Source organism: Monodelphis domestica, chromosome 4 (assembly GCF_027887165.1).
Source record: "Monodelphis domestica isolate mMonDom1 chromosome 4, mMonDom1.pri, whole genome shotgun sequence".
NCBI lineage: Eukaryota > Metazoa > Chordata > Mammalia > Didelphimorphia > Didelphidae > Monodelphis > Monodelphis domestica.
The window spans coordinates 14486081-14512600 of record NC_077230.1 but is presented as its reverse complement, the minus strand read 5'-3'; the positions used below and the strand labels follow the sequence as shown (position 1 = coordinate 14512600).

The window sequence follows — 26520 nt, the reverse complement described above, 5'->3', positions numbered from 1 at the left end:
TTGAAGTGTCCTGAGGTTCTCTCCTTAGCTCTGTTTTACCTTCCCAACAGGCCCAGGGGAGATCTACATGACTCACTATTTGATATGCTTTTTGGACTAAGCAGGCTAAGCCTTTCCCCAATGCATAAACATCATTACTTGGGGGTGGGTTGGGGGAAACACTTCTATTCTTACATACAGGATTTACAGGTCAAATTAGGTAAACCTCATGAATCTGGAGCTGTAATACATGCCAAACTTCTCTCTCCATAATCTATCCCCAGGAGACAAGCTATATGTAATGAATTTTCAGCACACTGGAGGAACTTGGCCTGTCAGACTGCTATCAAAATTGGAGAAAAGGACTCTTGGATTCATTGTCCTCTTGTAAAAGGGACACCATCTACAGATGTTGAGTAACTGTATCCTGTTGCATACATTGTATTTTATTGCTTGTTTGTTTTAAGATTTGGTTTTGCTTTAAGATTATAAAATAATCTAATCTAGGGTATTCTGTTATAAAATGTTACCTTAAGTTAGTATGTTTTGGTTATTAGCTATAAGTTCTATTACATTGTCTTCATTTGTACCCTTTTCCCAAGACTGGACTAGGGATAATGTTATTATAAAAGTCTTAAGTCAAATGGGAAAAACTCTTTTCTAAGGCAAGGCCATTGGCAATTATGGATGTTGTGTCTGTCATGAAACCCATTGGAGCTCTGTTTTGTCATGGTCAAAAATTTGAGTCCATATGAATGAGCCTTTCCACAACTTGCAACTCAGGAAGTTCATATGTGGCCTTTTCCTTCTTTTGCTTTTGTTATATGTCACATAAATAATGACAGATTATTCCATCTAACTGGTAACAATCTATACAGTTAGTCTTTGAGAAATTTAAAGTGTTGAAAATCTCAGCTAATTTTTAACAGGTCTTATAAAGTGGTTTTCAGATTTGGGAGCCCTATGATGTCTGATCTATCATGTGTCTACCTATGTTTTGTATGTGAAGAGAGGTAAGGGTTCATTAAGTAGTCGGTGTGTAATGGTGAGCAGAGATGGGCTTTCGCAGAACCCTTGATGCAAACAACTCCAAAAGAAACTTCTTCCCTGCCAGGTGAAAGCAAATATCTTTTGTGAGTCTTTGTGAATTGGTAAAGTCTACCATTGTGAAAAATCTAGCACTGCTTGGTATTGATGAGATAATTGTAGCTGGAGTTGGAACAACTGGGTGGGACTTCACCACATAGTCATTAATAGCCCTTAAATCTTGGACAAATCTGTAACATGGTCTTCTATTTTCATCCAATTTTGGTTTCTTTATTGGGAGTATAGGTGTATTGAACTCTGAAATACATGGTACTCTATAATTCCTTGTTCTAATAATGACTCTATGATAGGGGTAATACCAGCTACTGCGTCTTTGCTTAGAGGATGTTGAGCTATGCAAGGTGGAGGACCTCTTTTGGTCTTAACTTTAAGTGGAGTTTGCAGATTTTAATAGACCAATATCTGTAGAATGAGAAGCCCATACCTGTTCTGGTATATTATCAGGTATAGGATAAATTCTCCCTCTTTCTGCTTCTGCCTCAAATGTATCTAAGAATAACATTGGGAAAAGATCCAGAGCTCTTTCAAGAAGTTCTAAATTTATGTCTCCTGTTGGTGTGCATCGAATAGTAGCTCTTAATTTACATAAAAGATCACTCTGAAGTAAATTCATAGGTGAATTGGGCAGTAGCAAGAAAGAGTGCTCTACAGATAAAGGATCCAATGATACCATTTTGGGTTGCAACTTCTTAACCCTTTGTGATATTCCAATTACTTCTTCCACCTCCTTAGTTCCCATAGCCTTGCAATCTTCTGGGGATGTTTGCAGAACAGATTTAGAAGCCCCTGTGTCCACAAGACAATAATAAATCTGTTCCCCCACTTTCAGAGTAACATGAGGTTCTGTGCTACTCGGTGGGAAATGAGTTTGAATAACGGGAGCCAGCACATCTGTGTCAGGAAACTGCAGCCTTAGTTTTTGTCCATCACCTTCCACTTCCTCATTTATTCTTGCATCCATGTTTTCCTCTGTTCTTCCAGTATTACCATTTTGCCAGGATTTTTGTGACTCACTCCATCTTCCATTGGTCTCTATATTTCCATTGCTCACATTTACAACCAAATCATTATTATCTACATTACTTTTTACATTGTTTACATTAATTATTTCATCTACTTCATTATTTACATTAATTATTCCCTCATTAATTGCATTATTTACATTAATCATTTTATTAATTATCAAATCATTTCAACATTCTTTTAATCCTGTATCATTAACAATATCTTTTTCACAATCATTATCTAAACTTAATTTAATAATACCATCTTTTTGACACCATCATACTGAGCAGCCTCCCTTTAGTAAATCAATATTCTGAGTATTCACTCCAGCCACCTGGGAATACTTAGGTCTTGCTCCTGTCCAGATAAACTCTTACATACTTTGTAAATCTGGAGCTTGCTGGGAAATATTACTGCACACACGATTACAGCAACTACCATTACCATTATATACATTGTTATTAAAGCCATTATTAACTCTATTAACACCATTAAAATTTGCCTATATCCATTATACCCATTATTATATCCATTTCCTCAGTTTCCCCTATTTTGAGCTGCAAATTATCCTCTATATCTACACTCTCTAACCATGTTCCCAACTCAATTACACAAAAAGCACTTTAGAGGATTTTACCTGGTTTGCCTACAATTATATTCCTGCCTTGGAGTTCTGTAAGACTGTAGGGTTGCAACGGTTTTAACTTGTTGTATCTCACTCTCCTGGATCTTCTTATTAGCTTCTTTCAATTGCTTTCTCAGTTTTTTAGTAACCTCAGTCTTATTGCCCTCTGATCTGTCTAACTCATCTTGATAGATGAAAATTGCCATTCTCTTGAGCTCATCCAGTCCCATGGTAAACCAATTCAGGCAGTTACTCCTGAAATAGGTCTTTACCAATGGGCAGGCTTTTTTTTACAAACTGCCTCTGGATGTGACTTACATTCTCATCAAAAAGCAGATCCAGACCAAGTCACCATTCCCCATAGTCAATAATCCAATGCAGGAAGCTAGCTGGAGCCTCCCGTTTATCTTGCCTTAGACTTTCAAACTTTGACCATGTGGCTGGGAACTTGAGTTAGTCCTCATGGTCTCCAATATAGACTCCCTTGCCATGCCTAGTTGCCAATAATTCTCCAAGGAATTTATCTCTAGATCATTACACTACAGCAACCATGGAGTGAGATCAATATTTGCATTAGTCTGCTCCACTATCTGTTGTTTCTCCTTTCTAGTTAAAATTTCATCCAGCAATAAATCAAAATCCTGATAATTGGGATTGTAGATTCTAATTACTCATTCTAATTCTTTGACTACTTTTATAGGCTCATCTTCATACTTTGGAATCCTCTTTTTCAATTATGAAATAGAGAAAGTAAACTGAAAGAAACTACTACTGATTGAAATAGAAGAGTAAACTGGAGAAAACAATTACTTGTTGAAATAGTAAAGGTAAACTGAGGGGAAACTTTCCTTTTACAATGACTGCTGTTGTCTGGCTTTGACTAGGGAGGGCTGCTACAGGGGACCTGAGGCTGCTTATTTTTAATGGAGGTAGGAATAATAAATGCTGGTACAAATAAATAATAAATATTGGTACACAGGGGACTTCTCTGCAGAATACCCTAGGGTCTGCTCTGGGGTTTGCCTACTGATCCCTACTAACAGCTGATGGATCAGTATATTTCCTAACCTCCTTTCTCCTTACCAACCCCTCCTTTTGCCTCCCTCAACTCCCAATCTTCTTGAATCCTTTTGCTTCTTCCCTCCCTCTTGAGTGAACTATAAAGATACTCTAGTTGCTTTCTCAGTCAAGGGGCTTATTGGGATAACAGGATGGGAAACTGAAGTAAGAGGGCTGAGGAAGTCTCTAATCTAAATGAAGGATTTAGAAAATAGTCCAGTCACAAACTGTGACTCTTAGACAGTTAGGGAGATGGAGGACAACAGTCTTTTAAATCTTCTTTCTCACAAAATCATCAAGGTCTCTCATTTTTATCTGCAGTCTCATTATTACTATTTCTTCTATCTCCAAGTGCCTGGCTTCATAATTCCCTTATAACCATATCCAAATACTTTGGCTTAGCTCCAGTTTCTATTGCCTTTTGCATTTCCCTCAAATCTGGAGCTTGCTATGAGGACTTCAACTTGCAGTGTGAGCAGCAAGTGAATTTCTTGTACCTAATTCCTGCGTTATGTTTTTCTCTGTTATTACTCTGTTTCTTCTTTAAGAAACAGTTTTGAGTTTGATCCTGGAGCTTGAGTTTGGAGGAGCCCCGCAGACAGCTTTCCTTCAGATTGGTCACAAAGCAGAAGTAACTTGAAAGCAAACTATGAAAGCATTTGTCGTTGGAATTAGTGGTGTGACAAATGGTGGGAAGACAACCCTGGCCAAAAAACTCCAAAAACGGCTCCCAAACTGCAGCGTCATCTTCCAGGATGATTATTTTAAGAACTTGAAGTTCTTAATATGGAAACACTGATGTCTGCTGTCTACTCCTGGATGAAAAACCCAAGAAATTCCCTAGAATCAGATGCCCTGGAAAATGCTGAGGAAGTACCTATTTTAATCATCGAAGGTTTCCTTCTCTATAATTATAAGCCTCTTGATACTTTGTGGAATAGAAGCTATTTCCTGACCATTCCATATGAAGAGTGCACGCGAAGAAGTACCAGGGTCTATGAACCACCAGATCCTCCAGGATACTTTGACAGTTATGTGTGGCCAATGTATCTAAAACACAGAAAATAAATAGAAGACATCACGTGGAATATGGTGTATTTAGATGGGACAAAATCTGAGTAAGACCTTTTTTCACAAGTCTATAATGACCTGATAGAAGAACAAGTCAAGCACAAATGTTCACAGATAGCCCCCGAGGTGCCTTCTAGCTCGACATCTGTGATCTTGTGACTAGCATAAAGGATGCATCAGAATTCTTTCCATCACAGATTAGGAGAATCTAAAGAAGATATTTAGTCACATAAGCAAGAGAATGATATACACAACGATGACTATAGTGCAAAGGAAAATAATATTAGAAGCCTTCAGATTACAATAATGATTCATTGATTTTTGAAATCTGATGATGAAATGGAATCCTCTTGGTAGAGAGATGATGGACTAAAGGTGTGGAAAGTTGCGTATCTTTCTATGCCGTCATCTGATGGTCAACGTCACAAGCCTCATGGGATGGGGAACGGCTTTCTTAACTGTTTTTTTACAAGGGAGGATTGTATGGGAATACCAAGAAGTGACAATGATGTAGAAATGATTAAAACCATCAATAAGAGACAAAAGAAAAAAAAAAGAAAGTCTCTAATCAAGTGCCCTTTACAGAGGCAAAAGAAACACTCTCTAGTTTCCTTTTGCACTGATCTTGTCTGGTAACTAGGTTTTTTCTGGGAAACAGGATTTGTGTATGTTCTGACTGTGTTTAAATTTTTAATTTCTTCCAACTCCTTTTGTTTTAAATCCTTTTCAGTCTTCTCCAACTTTTCTTTAAGATCTTTAACTTCCTTGCTCTGATCTAAATATTTTCAAATAGGTAACCTGCAGCCTCTCTCAATTCTATTAGGGAAACAGAGTCATATTTTGGGAAATAGTTCTTAAAAAATGTCCTTAAATTTGGTGTGCATTCCCTCAGAAATTGCCTACATATATGGCCATCTGTCTCTTCATTATCTCTTTCTAAACCTAAGATTTCCTCTGCCATTTCTGACAGATGTTCTATGTATGTGGCAGGATGTTACCCTTTTTCCTTCCTAACCTTTTCAAATTTGGACCATGCACCAGGTTTGTAATAGCATTGCTTAATGGCTTGAAGCAAATCCTCTCTACATTGTTTAAGATATGACATGCAGGTAGGATTGGTGAAATCAAAATCCTCTCTTTGATCTGGAGTGGGCCAGCTTGTCAAAGTGCTTTCAGATCTAGTTGTCTCCACAAGTTTCCTTATTTCATGGGAACTGAATAATTCTGTTAAAAGAAATTCAGTATCTTCGAAATCTGGATCAAAGATTCGAAAAGCTCTCTTCGGCTCCTTGTGGGCTTTAAAAGGATTGTCCACAAATTTTGGAAAACAATATTTAATGGTCTCAAGTTCCTGTGGAGTGAATTGTCTATGGGCCTTTGAATGAATAGCACCAGAATTAGTTGTTAGCTTGGTGACTTCCTTCAATGGACAGATTTTCTCAGGGGCACTAAGCAGCCTGGTTCTCATTTTCATTGCTACCCTCATTTTCCTGAGGTACATTCTCTGATTGCCCATTGTCCTTGCCCATAACTAGATCTAGACCCTTTTCCTTAATGAGTTGTTCAAATATTGCCATAATCATCTTGCCTAAGTTGTTGTCAATGGCCATAACCTTCTCTGCATTCAGGGGAACCATGAATCTGAAAACTTTCTTTACTTGGGATAGAGTCTGCAACACAGCCATGAATAGTACATATACTTGTGCCAGGACTTGCCAGAGAACTAATTCATGTTGGAAAGGTAATTATAACACAGTCATTGTCAAGTTTCCTACATAATCCACAGTCTCCACTACCATTTGAGTCAATTTGCTGTAAAGAATATGGTAAACCCAAAAGCTAGCGATGAGTGCCAAAACCACCACACCAAAACTTGTTTGAACATATTTACCATCTTTCCTACCTGTGGGATTGTTGGGTACTGTCAGACTAAGGTGCCAATTGAAATAGAATAAGTAAACTGACTGAAACTGTTACTTCTTGAAATGGAGAAGGTAAACTGAGGTGAAACTGCTGTTCTCTGGCTGTGACTTGAGAGACCTGCTACAGGGACCTAAATCTTCTTATTTGTAATGGAGGTAGAACAGAGAAATGCTGAAGGATGCTACCACACAGGGATGCTGGTACACAGGGCACACTGCTTTGGGATTTGCTCTGGGGTTTCTGCCTATTGATCCCTACTGATGGCTGATTCTTCAATCTATTTTTCCTGACCTCCTTCATCCCTCACTTCCTCCCTTAACCAACCTCTCCCTTTTGCCTCCCTCACCTCCCAAATCTTCTTGAAGCCTTTGCTTCTTCCCTCCCTCCTGAGTGAACTATAAAGATATTCTAGTTGCTTTCTCAGTCAAGGGGTTTATTGGGATAACAGGATGGGAAACTGAGGTAAAAGTGATGAGGAAATCCCTAAACTATGGAGATAATTTTAGAAAGGTTTGAGGAAGTATTGCAGTCACAAACTCTGACTCTGAGACAGTTAGGGAGATGGAGGACAATAGCAGTTCAAAATCTTCTTTCTTCTTCACAAATCAGCCAGATCTCTCAGCTTAACCCCAGAAAGAAACAAAGTTCAAAATCTCTCCTTTTCTCCTGGCCAGCTCAACTCTCTTATAGACCACCAAACTCAAAAGCTTCTCCCCTGATCAACTTCTACTGCTTAGAGCCAGAGAGACAAAGATCAAGTCCCAAAAGCCAAGTTTCTCTTCTCAGTGTCAACTTCAACTGCTCCAGTCAGAGAAACCCCAAAAACCAAATTAGCCTCACAAAAGTCTTTCAGCCAGCTTCAAACCTCCAGGGAGCGAGAGTGACTTCCAGTCAGAGACAAAGTCCCCTCCCCCCAGTCAGCTCAAACTGCCCCCAACTGGGGACATTCCATTGCAACCCTGGTTCTTGCATCTTGGCCCACAAGTCCATCAAAACCTCTCTCTCTTCATGTCTCTATCACACAGCAACCCCCCCCCCCAACTGCCACTCCTGGGAACATTCCTTTGGAACCTTCTCTTGATTGACAGCTAGAGCTACGTCTCCAGCCTTGGTTCCTGCAAGTTCTCTCTCTCTCCCCACGCCTCTACTACCATGATTCCAGTTCACTCTGGGTAAAATTTTTATGTTGTCTCAGATGTACCATCCCCTTCTCTGCTGTAATATAGGGCGCATCATGTAGAGGACCAAGGGTAACTGGCTTCTGCTCTGAAACTGCAGCTTCTAGCTCTACTTAGTAAGAGCTTGTTGTTCTTCAACCCCTTCAGCCATCACCAGTCCCTGCACCTTTAAATCATCGGCAACGCCATTTAATTTTCTTAGCTGTTCACAGGTAGCCTCAATTTTATCCATTCTCTTTCAAAGCCATAACAACATTCTTTAAATCAGCAATCCCCAAATTTAACTAACCCAAACACTGTACCTCTTAATCAGACACTTCAAGATTTTAATCAATACGTGTAACATACCACATCTGTTATAGAGGGATTTGTTAGGGGAAAGAACAAGAAGGAAACATATAAATAATTAGGTTTATTGTTGGGAAGATTGAGAGGAAACGAAGGTAAAAGGGTAAGGGAAAATTATTATAATTAACACAAAACCTAATTCCAATAAACCTATTTTAGTAATCAACTTATCTAAGCTGAATACATTCAGTTTCCCCAAACACAATCTCACAAATAGAGTCCAGTATATGAGCCAACATCCCAGAAGAAAATGTCCAAAGCAGGTCCAGTAGAGAAGTTGTTCTTTAGTCCTCTGTCCAGCTGCCAGCAGCCAGTCCAAGCAGGATCTCTCTCACTCAAGCTGGTATCTCCCAAAGGGCCAGAAACCTGGTAGACAGATGGAAAACCTCCAATTTCTCCAAAGCCATCTTCAGGAGAGAGTGAGCTTTACAGTTGGGACCTTGGAATCTTCAGCCAGATCTTGACCCAGGCTCCCATGTGACTCACTGTCACATGTCCCTGTCAAGCAATTGGAAGTTCACATTGCAAAGTCCTTTTGCAGTCTTCCTCTTCCTAATACATTCCCCCCTTTTGCATGAAGCATAAATCATGTTGGAAACACTATTTTTGCATGTGTACACAATCTAAATTAGTTACTAATTACATAAACTAAGATATCTACCCAAAATAACAAAACCTATACTCAACTATCTTACTCTAATTAATACTAACCTATTTTAGGGAATTTAACAAAGAAAAAGGAAAAGGAATTAAATAATGAACAAGTACAAATGTGAAACAGAAGCAAAAGCAAAACAGCAAATAACATCAAACAAAAGATGAACATAACTTCCATGCAAACATCAAACTCAAAATATTCTTATCAGCTAATACAGAACATTGTACTACTATTGCAGTATATTAACATTAAACTTAGAAAAAATTTTGAAAATTAACAATAAATACAACATTGCATAAGTTTTACACTGAAAATCAAACCAAACATTAAATTCACTTATGCAAATACATGTAACAATAGATATAAGTGATTTATGTACATAATATATATATACATATAGTACACACAATATATACATGTATACTATACACATATATACACTTATGTACACTTCATATTTACATATATACACTATAATAGAATTAATTTACAATTCTATTATGCATACTATTCACATATATTTACATATTTATTTACAATTTTGTTTGATATGTGATGTCATATGTTGTTTGTATTGTGTAATGTATGATGTAGTACAAGTCAGTATCTAATTTTCTTATCTACTTAATCCTACCTAATTAATCCCTATCTTCAAAATTCTTCTGTCTAACGAGATTTCTATACTTAAACTAAATCTAAGTATCTAACTACATTTTGTTAGTAACTAACTTATCTATAGCTAATTATAACACTGTTAGTACCCTAACTATACATTCACTAATTTAAGTAGCGATTCAATGTAACCTAACCATGTTTATGTTTTGTGTTTGTTGTATTATGTTGCTACTTTTGCTATGTCATGTTGTTTGGCTAGTGTAATGTCAGTGTTACTGTTATATTAGTTTTTTGTTACTGTTGTATGCAATATACTTACCACTACTTCAGATCTTTCCTTCTCTTCTCACATCCTCTTCCTTGAATTATTCTTCTTCTGTAATTCCACAGTAGTAAATATATTTGTGTATGTATGTGAATAAATGCTATTTTGTACTATACTACATCACCCCCCAAGTATTAATCCAGTAGTCCATTAATCCTGTAATCATCTTCATTGCAAATTTCCCAAAGTCTTTAAATTTATAAGTTTTCAGTCTTTTAACGCTATCCAGTAATTCCTGAATTCTCCTCTTCATCTGCATTGTCCTCTTCTATCCTCTTCTGCAGGAATGGTCCTCTGCTTACTGATCTTTTTGACTGCAGACTCAATTTTACTGATGATTCTAATTTTCTGCAATCTCTTCTTCATTTTCTTTTTCTTCGATGATTTGTACGTTTTCATTATTAACACCATGTGCTAATTTTATATGTGAACGATGATACCATGAATCTCTACCCAAAACTTTTACTGAAAATGGATAAACTAACACAATACTGTAAGGACCTACCCAACTTTCTTGTGTTGTTGATGTTTTAGCAAAAATTTTTTATATATACCATATCTCCTGGTTTATAATTATGCAGAGAATAATCCAAAGGACCAGTTTGAATTAATACTCCCATATCATGTAATTCTTTTAGTCTTTGTTGTAAAGCACTTAAGAAGGAAGTTGACAATCCCCTCCTAAAAGGGATGTATAGACTATCTTAAAAGTTTTTGCCTGTACTGGAGCATGTCCAAAATGCATTTCATAGGATGATATATGTAAATCTGCTCTTGATCTTATATATAGGTAAAACAAAACTATAGGAAGAATCTCTGGCCATTTGAGATGAGTTCCAGCACAGCTCTTCCCCACCATAGTCTTTAGTTCCCTATTTACATGCTCCACTTGCCCTGAACTTTGTGGGTGATAAGGAACATGATATTTTGGTGTTATTCCTAGATTCTCATAGACTCTTCAGGATGTCTTGAGTAAAATGCTATCCCTTATCAGAGTCTATTGTTAGTGGTACTCCAAATCTAGGTATAATTTCCTTAATACTTTCACCACAAAACTAGCTGTATTTGTATTTGATGGAAAAGCTTCAGGCCATTTGGTCAATCTGTCAACAATTACCAAGCAAAACTTGTATCTTCCAGCTTTTAGCATGCTGATGTAATCAATCTACAGACTCTCAAATGGACAATGTGCTAAAGGCCTACCACCTAAACCTTTCTGTCTGAATGCCTCTTAATTGAATTTTTGGCAAACAGAACAGCTTGAGCAGATCTCATTTGCTACAGTACTTATTCCAGGAGCTACCCATTGTCTCTTTATGGTGTCAATTATAGCTTGAGTACCAAAATGAACTTATGTGTGAATAGCTTGACACAAATAGATATACAGGTCTTTTGGTAACAGAGGCTTTCCAGTATCTGCTATCCATATACCATGTTTTTTTCTTGCTCCAAACTTTTCATTCCATTTTTGTGTTTCTGAGTCTCTATAAACTTTTTCTAGATTATCAGATTCTATAGTTGATATTTATGACATACACTGGAGCATTTATGGCATCAAATTTCACAGTTATACCAGCTCTATGATTTCCTTTAGCAACTGAATCTCTGCTATTAGTATGACTTGAACAATGGATTACCACTAGCTGTTTAGGCTTCTGGATAGCATCCAACAACTCAGTTATTATTTCTGCATGAGCAATTGGTTTTCCCAATGCAGTAATAAAACCTTGTTGTTTCCAGATCTTTCCTGTAGCATGACACACCGAAAAAGAATAACGGGAGTCTGTATACACATTTGCACTTTTACCATCAGCTAGAAGACATGCTTGCTTTAAAGTGAACTACACCTTGAGCACTAAGGTTATTAGGTAATGATCCATACCACAGTGTCTCAAATTCTGTGACAACTGCAGCACCTGTACATCGAATTTCATTACACAAATATGAAGAACCATTTGTGAATAAAACCAAATCTGAATTTTTGATTGGAGTGTCTTTTAAATCTATCCTTGGCATATCCACTAAATCTGCTACTTCTACACATTCATGTAATGGTTCACCATTTTTTGGCAAATCAGGAAGAAGTATAGCTGAATTTAATACTCTATATTTCTTCAACTCTATGTTTTCACTACCTAAAAAAGTAATTTCATACTTAGATATTCATTGGTCTGAATAAGTTTAAGTATGAAATTTCCTCATTAGCGCCTTCTATTTGATGTGAACAAAATACCATCAATGGACATCCCCAAACTAAATCTGATGACTTCTGAACTAACACAGCTGCAGCAGCTACACACCTTAGAGAAGAAACTGTACCAGCAGCAATTAGATCTAGCTGACAACTATCGTATCCAATTGGATGATAACTCTGTCCTAAAGTCTGTGTCAGTACACCAGATGCAATTCCTTTGGTCTCATTCACAAATAATTGAAAAGGTTTAGTATATTCTGGGATTCCAAGAACTGGTACAGATAAAATCACTTCTTTAAGTTTACTTAAGGCTTGCAGATGTTCAGGTTTGAGTTTCAGAAGTTCTGGTTCTGTATTCCTGGTTAGATATGTTAAACATTTAGTAATTTCACTATACTCAGGTATCCATTGCCTACAGAAACCAGTTGTTCCAAGAACAGTTCTGAGTTGCTTCTTGGTCTTAGGTGCACTCAGTTTCTGGATATTAGCTATTATTTTTTGAATGATACTTCTGACAACACAAAACCAAGATATTCAATGTGAGGCATTACCCACTGATTTTGCCTTGGAGATTGTATGTCCACATTTATATAATTCAATCAAAAGAATATTACTATCTCTTAAACACAGTTTAGCAGATGGAGATTCTAGGAGGATATCATCAACAAAATGTACTATTTTACTCTCCTTGAATGTTACTGTTTTAAGGTCTTTGTTCAAATTTTGTGAGAATTGCCTCAGGGAATTGCAGAATCCCTGTGGAAGACATATCCATGTCCCCTGTGTTTTCTCCCATGTAAAAACAAAGATCTTTTGAGAATCCTTGTAATTTGGAATCGAGAAAAAAAAAGCTGAACATAAATCTACCATGGTGAAATATCTTGCTTGACTTGGGATGGATGAGATTATAGCAGATGGGCTTGGATGTGTCTTTATTACAGCTCTCAAATCCTGGATGAATCTGTATGTGATTTTGACATATTGATATGGCTTTGCCTTTTTTTAATAGGAAATATAGGTGTGTTATATTCTGAGAAGCATGGTATTATGATCCCTTGTTGAATTAGGGACTCAATGATAGCTCTTATACCTTCTATAGCTTCTTTACTCCAAGGGTATTGAGGAACACAAGGAACTGGTCCTTCCTTGGTTCTCACTGTTACTGGAGCAGCTGATTTCAATAGGCCTACATCTGTGGAAGACTTTTGACCATAAATATTCTGGTATATCCACAGGAATAGGATAGATGGAATCCAACTCATTCTCTGCACTGACTGAATCTAGGAACAGCAATGGAAAAACTTTCAGAGATTCTTCTTGGAGTTGTAATGATATATCCCCAGTGTCAGTACATTGAATCGTTGCCCGTAATTTACAGAACAAATCTCTTCCAGAAAGTTCATTGGACATTCTGACATACAAAGAAATGTATGTTCTACAGATAAAAGTCCTAAAGTTATCATTTTAGGTTGTAATTTTGCTACTCTCTCTGGTTTTCCAGTAGCTCCAATCTCTTCCATTGTATCAACAGCTTTACAATCTTCAGAAAGACTTTGAAGAATTGATTTACTGGCTCCAGTATCCACTAAAAGATCATATATCTAATTCCCTATAGTTACAGAAACATAGGGTTCAGTGCTATTTGGAGGTTGGAAGGTCTCAAGAACTGGTGCAAGCACAGTAACATCAGTACAAAGTTCAGTCATTTCCAGTCCATCCTAGCCTACATAATTACATGACTTTTCCAGGATTTTGTATCATCAGCTTTTATATTACCCTCAATGGTACTTATATTCTCCATCTTAGTATCATTGTTCCCATTTACAATTTCATTATTATTATCTAGTTTATATTCATTAATTTCTCTTATTGTACATTCATTAGGATTTTCTATTTAATTTATATCACAATGTTCTTTTCTCTGTACAATTATTTACACTAATTATATTCTCCTTTGATTCAATTAATTCATTTGTATCACCATCTACCTTATTTTCATTACTCTCAATTTCATTTATCCTCAACTCATTTTCATTTATACCATACTCATTTCCTGGTTCATTTTCATATGCAACTAGGGTAAACCTTCATAAGACACAGACACCCTTGTTCTGATCACCCAATGCTAACATTCCAGAAACAATGCTTTTAGCTTCAAGGACATATAACTGGAACTCCTGCTTATAATCTGGTATTCCCAAAGCTGGAGATGATAGAATGTCTCCTTTCAACTGTGACAAAGCATGCAGGTGTTTTTGTTTAATTGCAACGGTTCTTTAATTTCTTTCTTTGTCAAATCAGTTAAACATTTGGAAATATGAGAATATTCTACTATGTATTGTCTTAAGAAACCAGCAACCCCTAGAAATTCCCTAAGTTCTTTCTTGGTCCTTGGGATGCCTAGCTTCTGTATGTCTGCTATCCTTTTATCAGAGATTTTCCTGGTGCTCCCCCTCCAGGACAAATCCAAGATATTCAACCTTCAGGAGAACCCACTGGATTTTCTATTTTGAAACTTTATATCCTCTCTTATGAAGTTCTATTAATAAGTTCTTTGAATCTTCCAAACATGTTTTGCATTAGGTGATGCTAGCAGTAAGTCATCCACATAATGTATTAACCTGCTACATTTGAAAGTTATGTAGAACTCTGTAGAAGTTGGCAAAATATGGAAGCTGACTCACAACATCCTTGCACTAATCTTGTATAACACAACTGAGTTTGTCCCCATTGGAAAGCAAAACTGTTTTGAGAGTCAGGGTGCAATGGTATGGTAAAATATGCATTGCTCAAGTCCAACACTGTGTACCTTAATGCCTCTGAAGGTATTTGTGTTATTATATTATTCAGAGAAGGTGTGACAGTGTGGGTTTTTCTTATGAAGTTATTCACTGCTCTAAGATCCATCACAAATCTCCAAACTGTTTTTACATCTTCATTAAGCTTGTTCTTTTTAATAGCTAGAATTGGACTATTGAATTCAGACCCTGTAGGTCTTAATATACCTTGTTCTCGCAAGCTGTTTATGATTGGTGTTATTCCTTCTTTTGCTTCTTTACTTAATTTGTACTGTGGCATCTTGGGTGGTATTTTATCCTTGACCTCAATTCTGACTGGTGTCACAGATTTAATCCTACCCACATAATTTTGATGTTTTGCAAACACCCCTTGTGGACTATCTTTAGGTATTTCATACATAGATGTTAAAATTTGGATTTTCTCAGGTTCTTCTAATTGTTCCAGGTCTAAAAATGGGTAGTGTTTTAATGAATGTTTGGACAAATGCAAGTATATTTTCCCAGATCTTTCACATTGCAAAGTTGCTTGGGTATTACACGAAAAAATCCTGACCTAAAAGGTTATCTGGAAAGAGGGAATCAATAGAAATGTATGATCTATGGTGATAGGACCCAATTTGACTATTGTGCTTTTGAGCTCAGGGACCTGTTGTATTTGTCCCATAGCTCCAGCTATAGAAACCATACCCCCTATGTTGGTATCCCCTGGACATGTCTTTAGGATGGATTTTGAAGCACCAGTATCTATGAGAGCTTTGTAGTTTTTCTTTCCCACTTTAATCCATACATATGGTTTTTGTGTAGATATGGAATTTATTGTTAGTGAATCTCTCTGCACTGCTCTGCTATCTACTGCCATTTGCATGGTTGAACTATTTTAATCTTCTTGACTTAAATAATTTCCTATGTGATCTTCATCTAAGTTTGATTGTATTATATCTTCTACTTCTTTGGAAAATGAATTTAAATTGTAGCTATGTTTAACCTGATATATTCCTTCATGGTCAGACCTCCCCCAACCATTTAGAATGTTAGTTTCATGGCTGACATTTGAAAGCTTGGCTGTTCTCTCAGTTGCTAAGTTTTGCATTCTATTCATCTTTTCAAATTTAACTGCTAATCCACTTCCATTATTTTTAATATGATTATTATTTTCAAATGTAATTTCAGATTCATTTTCATCAAATTTTGTAATTTCTAAATTAGTCACTGTAGTATGAAAACTTTCAGCTTCTGGATTCAAACTATATGTTTTTTTCCCCTAAGGAAATCTGTGCCATATAGCTACTTGAAGAGTTAACTGTTCATGTGGGTTTATAATTTTATCTGTGAGTATTTTTAAATCTTTTGCAGCTCCATTAACCTCATTTGTAACCGTAGCCTTGTGCTTTGATTTTCTGCTACAGTCCTTTTGCTGCAGGGAATTGAAATTTTGTTTCACAGTGTCTTTCACCAGCTGTTTAGGTTTATATGAGTTTTTATGACTTTTTCTTGTACAAAATCCAATCCCAGTGCTCAATCTGCACTGAAAAAAGTTTTCTAAGTATGTTTTAACTTGTTTTATACTTTTTTCACGAGTGGTTACTATATAGTTTCTCTCTAAGTCTCCTATTTCAGTTTGTATTTGAGCAATGATATTTTTAACTTCTTCATCTAGCTCCTTCACTTGTTTCTGCCTTTCATTTGATATTTTGCTTGTTTTGCTCTTCTAAGTTCTCACAGACTTAATTTTCTGCATTACCCGTGCATTGTCCCTTTTATGTTTTCTCTTTTGTTTTATACCAGCCTGTCTCTTACTATTTTGCACCTCTATACCTCCATGCACCAAACTAAATACAGGTTTTGGCTTCATAAGCCCATTCTTAAAATATCTGCATATTTGGGCTTAGTCCCTGCATTTATAGATTTATAGCTGTACACATTTCTTCAAGGTTTGATGCTACCTGATTTGATCTTAAAGTGCAGTGTTTACAGCAGGTATTTTTCTGCTGTTTATAATGTTTTCCTTTGTGTTTTTATTGTTAACTTCATACTTATTTTTGAGAAAACAGTCTTTTATCAGGTGTCCAATTTTGTGACAGAAAAAGCATTGTCTCATCTCCCTTTGTACTTTCCTTTGCTGATAGGCAGGTTTTGTGTATGTTTTGACTGTGTTAAGATTTTTGATTTCTTGAATCTCTTTTTCCTTTAGATTTTGTTCTGATTCATGCAATTTCTGTTTTAATTCTGTCACCTGTCTATTCTGCTCTGTGTGACTGTCAAAAAGATATGATGCAGAGTCTTGAAGCTCTGATAGATTCACTGAATCATATTTGGGGAAATAGTTCTTGAAGAAATTCCTAAGGTGTGGTGTGCACCCTCTTAGAAATTGTCTTCTAACATGGGCTATAGACTCTTCAGAATCCTTCTCTATTTCCATGATAGCCTCTGCAGTCTCAGAAAGGTGGTCAATGAATGTAGCTGAATGCTCGCTCTTTTCTTGGACCATTTTGTCAAATTTACCCCAAGCATTTGACTTGGAGCAACACATCTTGATTGCCTAGAGCAAATCCTCTCTGCATTTCCTGAGATAGGTCATGCATACCAGGTTAGAGAAGTCAAAATCCTCTCTTTGCTCCTCAGTTGGCCAGCTCATCAGGGTGCTCTCAGATCTTGTTTTGTCTATGAATTGGCGGTGTTCATGGGGGCTAAATAACTCCAACAGAAGGAATCCGTATCCCCAAAACTTGGTTCAAAGATATGAAAAGCCCTTTTTAATTCCTTGTGAGATCTATGAGGCTCTGATATAAATTTTTTGAATCTTTTCTTTATAGAATCCAATTCTTGTGTTGTGAATTGTTTATGGACTTTGGAGTGTAACACTCCAGTTGTGTCAGAGATCTTAGTAATGTCCTTTAATGAAAAAAATTTTTTTCAGCCTCTTTCTTTGCATTAGTGTCCTTGTCCTTGTCATTTCCTTGTGCACACAACTTGTTTTTCTTGGACTTCTTTTCTTTATCCTTTGTTACATTGTCTGCCTGTCCATTTCCCTTATATTTCATCTGATCTAACCTATTTGCCTTTAAAAATTCTTCAAACACGTTTTTCACCAGTACTTCCAAATTGGTGTCAACTACCATGATTTCTGTCATTGTCCTTGGAACTAAAAATTTATAAATGTTCTTCAGGTAAGTAAGAGTCTGTATTGTAGTCATGGTAAAAATGTAAGCCTGAGTAGTACTTGCCATAGGATAGTATCTTTTTTAAATGGTATGTTCATTATAAAAGTGGTGGTATGTATCCCATACTTTCTAATAGTATAGCCTGCAATTATTGCCAACACCATCATCCCACATACTACTTGTTTGAACATCTTGTCTTTTCTCTTTTCACTTCTTCTCTATAGAATGTGGATACAGTCTGTTCAGGGTGCCAAATTGTATTAGGGGATTATTTTAAGAGGAAGATGATAATTTCAAGATCAGAAATGCCAATATCTTCCCTCTTTCTTTCCCTTTCCCCCTTCCTGTCTTTCCTCCCTCCTCCCTTCCCCCCTTTAGTTGATTTCTTATTTTGGTATCAACTCAGAGTGAGTATCTTGGTATATCAGACAAATCACTCTCTTTTCTAAGTATAAGTAAGGGGGTTTATTTAGGAGAAGGGGAAAGGTAAAGAATTTGAAGGGAAAGAGGGTTTGGGGTTTCCCTAATACTAAAAGAATTCCTAAGTTGGAGGATGGTGGAATAGAGTTCAGATTTGGGAAAATGGTCAACAGGTTTGAAGATTCAGTCACTGGGATATTGTAGGGAGAAACCAGAAACCAGAACTTTTCTGTCCTTCCTCCTTTCTGTCCCAAGGGCAAGAGACCAAGTTTTTTCAGTTTGGCTCTTCTTTTTCAAGTGTCCTTCCCCATTCTTCATTCCAAATAGAATGTCCATCTTGATTGACAGTTGTGTAGTCCTTGCTTTCTTCAGCATTTGCTGCAGACTTTTTTTCCATCTCTCCTCCACAACATTACACCGGCTATACTTTAGTCTAGCTCCAGAATTTACCCATGATTTCATAGTATCTAGATCTGGTTTTTGTTGGCCCTGGCAGCAAGCATTTTGACATTGATTAACATATCTGTTTTGATTATTAGTATTATTGTTATTCCATCAGTTGTTATTATAATTATTATAATTGTTACTCCAGTTAGTATTGTATTGTCTATTAAAACCACCATTCCTATTCATTTGCCTTCTGACTTGGTTTCTGAACCTGCATTCTCTGTACAGGTGTCCGATCCAGTCACAAAGGAAACAGTGCCTAGGACCTGATCTTCTTTCACTAGGCCTATAGTTATTATTATTATATCTTGGCTGCACACATTTCAAAGCAGCTACTGTTTTTACTTCTTTAATTTCACTTTCCTTTGCCTTTAATTCAGCTTCCCTTAGTTTCCTTTTTAAATCTTCTACAATGGCATCTCTCTCATCAGTTTTTTCTTTTGGATCATTAGTTAAATATGTAGCCTTTCTCCTTAATTCCTCCAGATCAAGCTCTTCCCAATCTGAGTAATTAGATTTAGCATTTTTCACAAATATACGCTTGATGTGGGCAATGGTGCCTTCATCGAGTGCATCCATTCCCAGGAGAGTTTCAGCTGCCTCGGTTATCCTTTCTAGGAAAACCTCAGGTGCTTCAGACACTTTCTGCTTAATGGCCTCAAACTTGGACCAAGCATTGGGCCTCTTTGTATATCTCCCCATGACTTCCAGTATTGCATCTCTTGCTTCTATAAGCTCCTCATATACCCCATTGTCTGCTGTATCCAGTTTTAAATTCTCTGTCCATGACTGTAAAAGAGGGTCTGATCTAGTCTCCTCTATGAACTTATTTCTCTCTCTCTCTTAGTTAGGACCTCTTTCATTAGAAGAGAAAAATCATTAAAATCCGAGTCATATAATTCAATTGCCCTTTGCATCTCCTTGATAACTTTATTAAAGGAATCATCACTAAAACTTGGGTTTCTCCTTTTAATATATTCAAGGTCGTCTGGGGAAAATCTTTTATGAGTTCTCACTTTATGTACCTCATTCTTTGTCACTACTGGCAAGTCTCTAAGGGGACATAGATTCACTGTTCCAGTTGCTTCTTCCTGTTCCAACCTGTTTAGCCTTTTACCGTTATTGCTAATGTTGCTGTTATTATCAGCAATGTTTCCATATCCCACATTTATAGTTATGTTGTTCATAAAGTGTTTCATTGTATCAAGTTGATGTTTCATGTGTATTACCATAATCTTCAATTCAGAATCCTTTTTAAACCAAGCAATCAGTACCTTTAGCCAATTTCCACAAACACACACAGAAGCCCAAGACTTGGACAAGACAAACCCACAGATTACAGTTAGGGGAACAGAGGCCATTGTGTCAATTATCTTAATATCTATCACAGGTTTCCTAAATTCCAATTCAAATTCAAGGTTACAAAAGTTTGGGAAACTTACAAATATACCATAAGGTATATGTATTATCTGTTCCCACAACATAAACAACATATTGCTTAACATGCCTGATGACATGTTTACATCCACTATTACTGAAGAATTAAATACAGTGTTATGACAATGTCCTTTATACATAAACTGAACAGGTTGTTACACTTTTCAAGAATTCAAAAAACAGTTTTTCCAAAATGGCCACTCTAAAATGGCCACCGGAAGCATGCGGTGCAGTCAAAATGACTCCCATAGGCAAGCCAAGCCATCAGCATTCTTTTGGGCCTTCCCCCTCAGCTCCTAGAAGTCCAGAGAGGCTCAACTGAACTTACTATGGTTATTTTACTATATAAACCTAGCTGGCTCTGCCAAAACTGTTATAGTGGGATTTGTTAGAGGAAAGAACAAGAAGGAAACATGTAAATAATTAGGTTTATCGTTGGGAAGATTGAGAGGAAACGAAGGTAAAAGGGTAAGGGAAAACTATTATAATTAATCCCCAAACCTAATTCCTATAAACCTATTTTAATAACCAACTTATCTAAGCTGAATACATTCAGTTTCCCCAAACACAGTCTCACAAATAGAGTCCAGTATATGAGCCAAGATCTTCAGAAGAAAATGTCCAAAGCAGGTCCAGTAGAGAAGTTGTTCTTTAGTCCTCTGTCCAGCTGCCAGCAGCCAGTCCAAGCAGGATCTCTCTCACTCAAGCTGGTGTCTCCCAAAGGGCCAGAAACCTGGTAGACAGATGGAAAACCTCCAATTTCTCCAAAGCCTTCTTCAGGAGAGAGTGAGCTTTACAGTTGGGACCTTGGAATCTTCAGCCAGATCTTGGCCCAGGCTCCCATGTGACTCACTGTCACATGTCCCTGTCAATCAGTTGGAAGTTCACATTGCAAAGTCCTTTTGCAGTCTTCCTTTTCCTATTATAAATCCCAGATATTACACAGAATAATACCCTTCTTATACTAACTTCAGTGTAAGGAAGCAATATTTCCACTTTTATAAAGTCATAAAACCAGTCAGGCAATATTACAACAAAAACATAGGGAATTAAGGAGAAATCGTACCACAGAAACATTTTTTTGTATATTAATGTTACACTTATTTAAGATACCAGGTGTTGTTTTATTATAGCAAAGCAACTAATAGTCAATCTATTGTTTACTTCCACTGTATTAACTACTTAGAACAAATAGCAGTTGTTATAATGAAGCTGAGAGAAAAAACTAGTAAATGGTATCTTCCAGTCCACCCCCCCCCCCAATTCAACCATGCAGTTCCAATAGAATGTCCCCTTGAGTCCTTTGCCACAGAATTCTATTCAAAATGGCTACCTGCCGGTCAAAGAGCAGCCTTCTTTGCAGCCACACCAAAATTCCTTTGCTCTGACTGAGCCTGGCATTCTAAGTGACTGTGGATGACAGTTACTCCAAAAATGTTTTTAAATCCTTTGGTCCTAGCCTAGCTGGCTTCGCCAAATGTAATGCTGAGCTGTCCTAGAGGGACGTTAGATGTTACAACCCACCTAGGAACTCCTCAGGGTCAATTAAGCACCAAACCCTTGGCTTATGAAAACAATGTTTATTTGAATAAAAGGAATAAGAGAAGCTGGTAGGTATGACCCTAACACTCTGCCAACTACCTCCACCCAACTCCTAAGTCCCCTGCCCAAGGAGGGCCTTCTTTTTCTTCTCTGGGCCCTGCCAACAGCTCCCTGTCCTACCTAAAACCCTTTCCCCAAGCTATCTGACTGATCCTAATCTTCCCACCAGAAATTAATAAAAAAGGGGAAAGCCCCTGGGTTTGGCTGCTGTACTAAGTAAGCAAAGTTATTGATGGAAAGCTTTGGATTACCTTAGCCAAGAGGAATTCTGGCAGCTGGACCACTGGCAGATGATCTTTAGACTCGGGGAAATTTGATTTTCTCCAAATAAATCCCCTAGCTGGATGTCAAAGATCTCTCCATGAAATCTTGACTTTCCAGGGAGAACCTCTTGGAGCAAAACCCCTTCTTCAGTTTGAAATTGTAGGCAGAGAGACAAAACTCACTTCTGGCTCAGCAGAAATCCAAGAAGGAAGTGAAGTTGTTATTTTCAGTTTTAGACTCCCACAATTCCTTTCTTACCCAGAATCCTTTCCCAAGGCTTATCTCAAACTTTCCTTCTTTCAACTAACCCTAGCAAACCAGACCATCCCTAACTTATTCCTACAGGGATATGGGTGACAATGTAAAGTGCAATTTCAGCATTCTATTCCCTACTACAGTATTTATTTGTGCTAAGGCCAATCTAGGAAATGCAAAGGATGGGACACGTAAAGACAAGTCTTTTACAACTGCCTTATCCCAGCCGAAGGTAGATTTCTCATGGGTTTTGGTGACTCCTGGGCAACTCTATGTCTGTAATTCTTCAACTTATTCTGCCCTTCCCCAGGGATGGTATGGTACTTGTGGTTTGGTCTGAGTTCCCCCACCAGTGGTGGTGCATGATCATTTTATTGGCCAGGTAGTCAAGTTCAGGGCTATGAATGTAGTGACTTGGTGGCATTCCAGAACAAGGGCCTAATTCAGTAGCCTCCTCATCAGCAATATAGAAACGTTTCTGGGTTCCTCTGCCCAACTTTGGAATGATGGCAGTAATTGGTTTTATTAGAAATAACTTTGCTGAGGTTGAAGATTGGCTCAAGATACAGTTCAAGACATCTTCTGGGGTTCTAAGGTTATCTCTTTACTACAGGCTAGTCCTTGACATGCTTGTGGCTGCATGGGGAGGCTTGTGTTCCCTTAGTAATCAATTTTGTTCCCTTGTAAATGGATCTGGCGAGATTGTGACAAATATCCGTGAACTTCAGCGGATTTTGAATGATGCTCAGCACATTGCTTTAGAGATGCAGGTGACATTTGATGGTGCATGGTGGAACCTGTTATGGCCACAGGAAGCTGATGTGTTAGCCACTCTGGTAACCAAATGGGCCTCTTTAATCCTAGCAATTGTGGCTCTTTCAAATCAATCTCAGCTGTTGTCACAAAGCCTATACCAAGTTTTTAACAGCAGAAAAAATGACATACACTTGAACTGTGGCTTCTGGCCAAGCTGGAGAGAAAATAGCTTTCACTTTTGAGGAATAAATCTTTTTTGTTATTTCTAAGTTTGGCTGGCCCATTGTTTCATGGGGATAAGCAATGTGATTTTGCTTTTTGAGTTTTTTCTTCTTCCTAGGTTAAATTTGATTTTTTTTCTTAAAATGCTTGAGTCTGTGGAATCAGTATTAATATTTTGATATTGAAGGGTCTTTTACACTATCTATCAGCACTGACAACATTGCAAACCCAAAGGCTTTAGACTATCGAAACTTGGCATTGCTTGTTAAGTTTTATGGGATTTCAATGGCTATTTGTGTCTATTTTCAGAAGAAGAAACTGTTAATGAGTCACTGATCAGTAGGATGGAGCACAGGATCAAGGAGACAAATAGTCGTGGTGGGGTTGGTTAATCTCCACGCTAAGGTAGAGGATCTGTTTCAGGGGATTGGGGGTAGTAGTTGTTCAGCAAGTCCTGAGGTTAGACATCCCTGTTTTCTACCCTTATACGAGACTAAAACGTCTCTCTCTTTGGCTCTAATTTTGGCTCACTATCCCTATGATTGAGGTACAAATCAGAACAAGGGATCTCATTTCCCCTTTTCTCAGACTTTTGTCCCTTTTTTCTTTATTATGCCAATTTTGTCTTGGCTGATGGTGGGTAACAGCAATATTGCTGCACCTGTCCTGCATGCGTGTAGATATAAGCTGTCTCAGTTGGACCGTGATGGTTAATCAAGGATCTGTGATGATGTTAATTCATACTCATATCCACATACATAGAAGAGGCAGTGCAAAGTCACCATGGAGGGGGAGCTAGAGGTTTTACAAAGGGAGCTCGGGAAGGAAAGGTCTTTTTATACTTCTGTTCTGGAACTTACTCCCTGAAAGGGCAAGATTCATATTTGGAAGTTGAACCAAAGGGTTCTCCTCCCAGGTGGGAGATGGCAGGCAGAGAACCCAGAAAGGGGACCTCCCTGGAGGATGACTCTTGGGGCCCAGGAATGGGACCCCAAGGGGCTGCCAGACAAAGACAGGATCCCCTGTGCTCACAGTGAGCTCATTTCCCTGAAAAGCCAAGAGTCCTAAAATTGGGCTAGAAATGACCCTGCCCAGTGTGTGCTGGTAGATGAGTAATGACCAGCTCTGGTGGGGGGTTTAGAGGGGAAGGCATATACAGCAAACTTCCCCCATCATTTTCTTCCATTTAGACTTCAGTAAAGTAATCACTGAAGCCTTGATTTGGCAGCTGACTCTCAGGAGCTGGTTGGAGCTGGTTCTACCCCAGTCTGACCTTGACCTGACCATTTGTCATAATAAGATTCATGTCCTAAAAGGGCATCGAAATTCCTGTGGATCCAGGCTAAAAATGAACAGGGTAAGCAAAGCCCAGTGTGGGGATTGAGCTCAAAAATTCTCTGGCATGAAATAAATGTCCAACAGGGAAGAAGCACTGATCATTTGGGAGGAGGTGATGCCAAGCCAATAGTAGGTCAGGCCAAAGAGCCAACTTGCCACTCAGACTTGACTAGAGGAATTGATTTTCCAGGTCCTAAAAGGAGAAAAATTAAAACCTCAGTTTGGCATTTCAGGGACCCATGGCCTCCTCTAGGGCCCATCCTCTGTGCGCTGAGGTAGATCTGAGTGTGGAAAGTGCTAGCTCCCCAAATCCTGACCTTGGTCTAGTGGCTTGAGTGTCTTTCTTCCTGGGCTTGGCTGTTCCTTCCAGGCACTAGGCCAGAGGTTAACCCTCGCATTAGGCCCAGATTCAAGGCCTTCCCATATCAGTCAGCTGGAGGAGGCATCAAAGAAGGACCTGGACTCAGGGGATTAGGCAGAAACCTCTTCTCCAGAGCCCTGAGTTCAAGTCTTACTCTCCTAGAGAAGTTTTCAACTCAGCTTTGAAGTCACCTTCCTCTCACTGACAGTCTTATTCCTTCCTACTTTTAATACATGGAGGTATCTCTGAGTTTTCTCTCAACAAACCTCTAATAAAGCAATGCTTGGTATACTGGAGGGAATCCAGAGAGGATCGCCTTCGTTGAAGACCTGGTAGTGTAGCTGCTGGAGGAAGGCCTTGCTTACTTTGGATCAGTAAGCTCCTTAAGTATACTTCAGACAGGGGTGTCCATCTCTTCAGGCAGTCTTTCTGGCCATGTCTCATGGAGTCCCAAGTTTTTGCAAGTCTAAGATGCTTCCAGTTATCTAAGGAATTTGGCCAGAACACTGTAGGCAAAAGCCAAGACCACTGATGATAGCATTTCTCAGTCAAGAAGGTTGGCTTGGCCAAAAGTAATGACCCCCCAGAGGCCCACCACCTCCACTGGCTCTGCCTCTGGAAACATTCCAGTTTATGGATTACTTGAAACACCTGAATAATCTTCTTTTGGTTGTCCAGATGTTGTTGATGTTGTGACCTTAGCATGGTGAGTTCTTCCTGTGGAGTAAAGAAAGGAAATGGGTTCCAGAAGACCCAGAGAACTTCCCAGGCTTTGGCAGACCCAGAGTACTATCTCATCTGAGAACCACCATTATTTGTCCACACACTCCATTGAGGCAAACTCTAAGCAAAGAAGGTAGGTCCTTATGATCATGGTCAGAGCAGGAGGGCAACTCTTCCATTGTCCTCACCTGGATGTGGGTCAGGGCATCCCTGTGACAGTCTTCCTTCAGTGCAGCTTCTCTTCAGCTCCACAGACTCTCCAAGAAGATCATAGTGTCCTCCTGGCTCAGGCCTTCCATACCTCCACTCATACTGGCCCCTTGCTATAGCTGTAGTTGCAGGCGCTTCATCCTGCTTATCTCCTTCAGCCAAAGGACAGAAAATTCTGACCCCAAAGTTTCTAGGTGTCTTTCCAGAGTTTATGCCATTGACAGCATATGCAGTTTAGCCTTGGAGAAAAGGAAGGAAAACAGACAAAGAGAAGTCTTTACAAAAGGAGGAACAAGGAAGAGTGGACAAAGGACTCAATCCACCAACACTGATTAAGTACATTACTTGTGCTAGGCACTGGCATGGGTGCTGGGGACCCAAGGGCCAAGAATGAAGCTATTCCTGCCCACAAGAAACTTCTATCCCAAGTGGGGAGAAC

At 38.3% G+C, this 26520-nt stretch overlaps 1 pseudogene; it reads left to right on the top strand.

Moving 5' to 3' along the window:
* The window catches only part of LOC130458943 (nicotinamide riboside kinase 1-like), a 50575-nt pseudogene extending 25002 nt beyond the window's left edge, over positions 1-25573 (top strand).
* Positions 25574-26520: the final 947 nt, after the last annotated feature.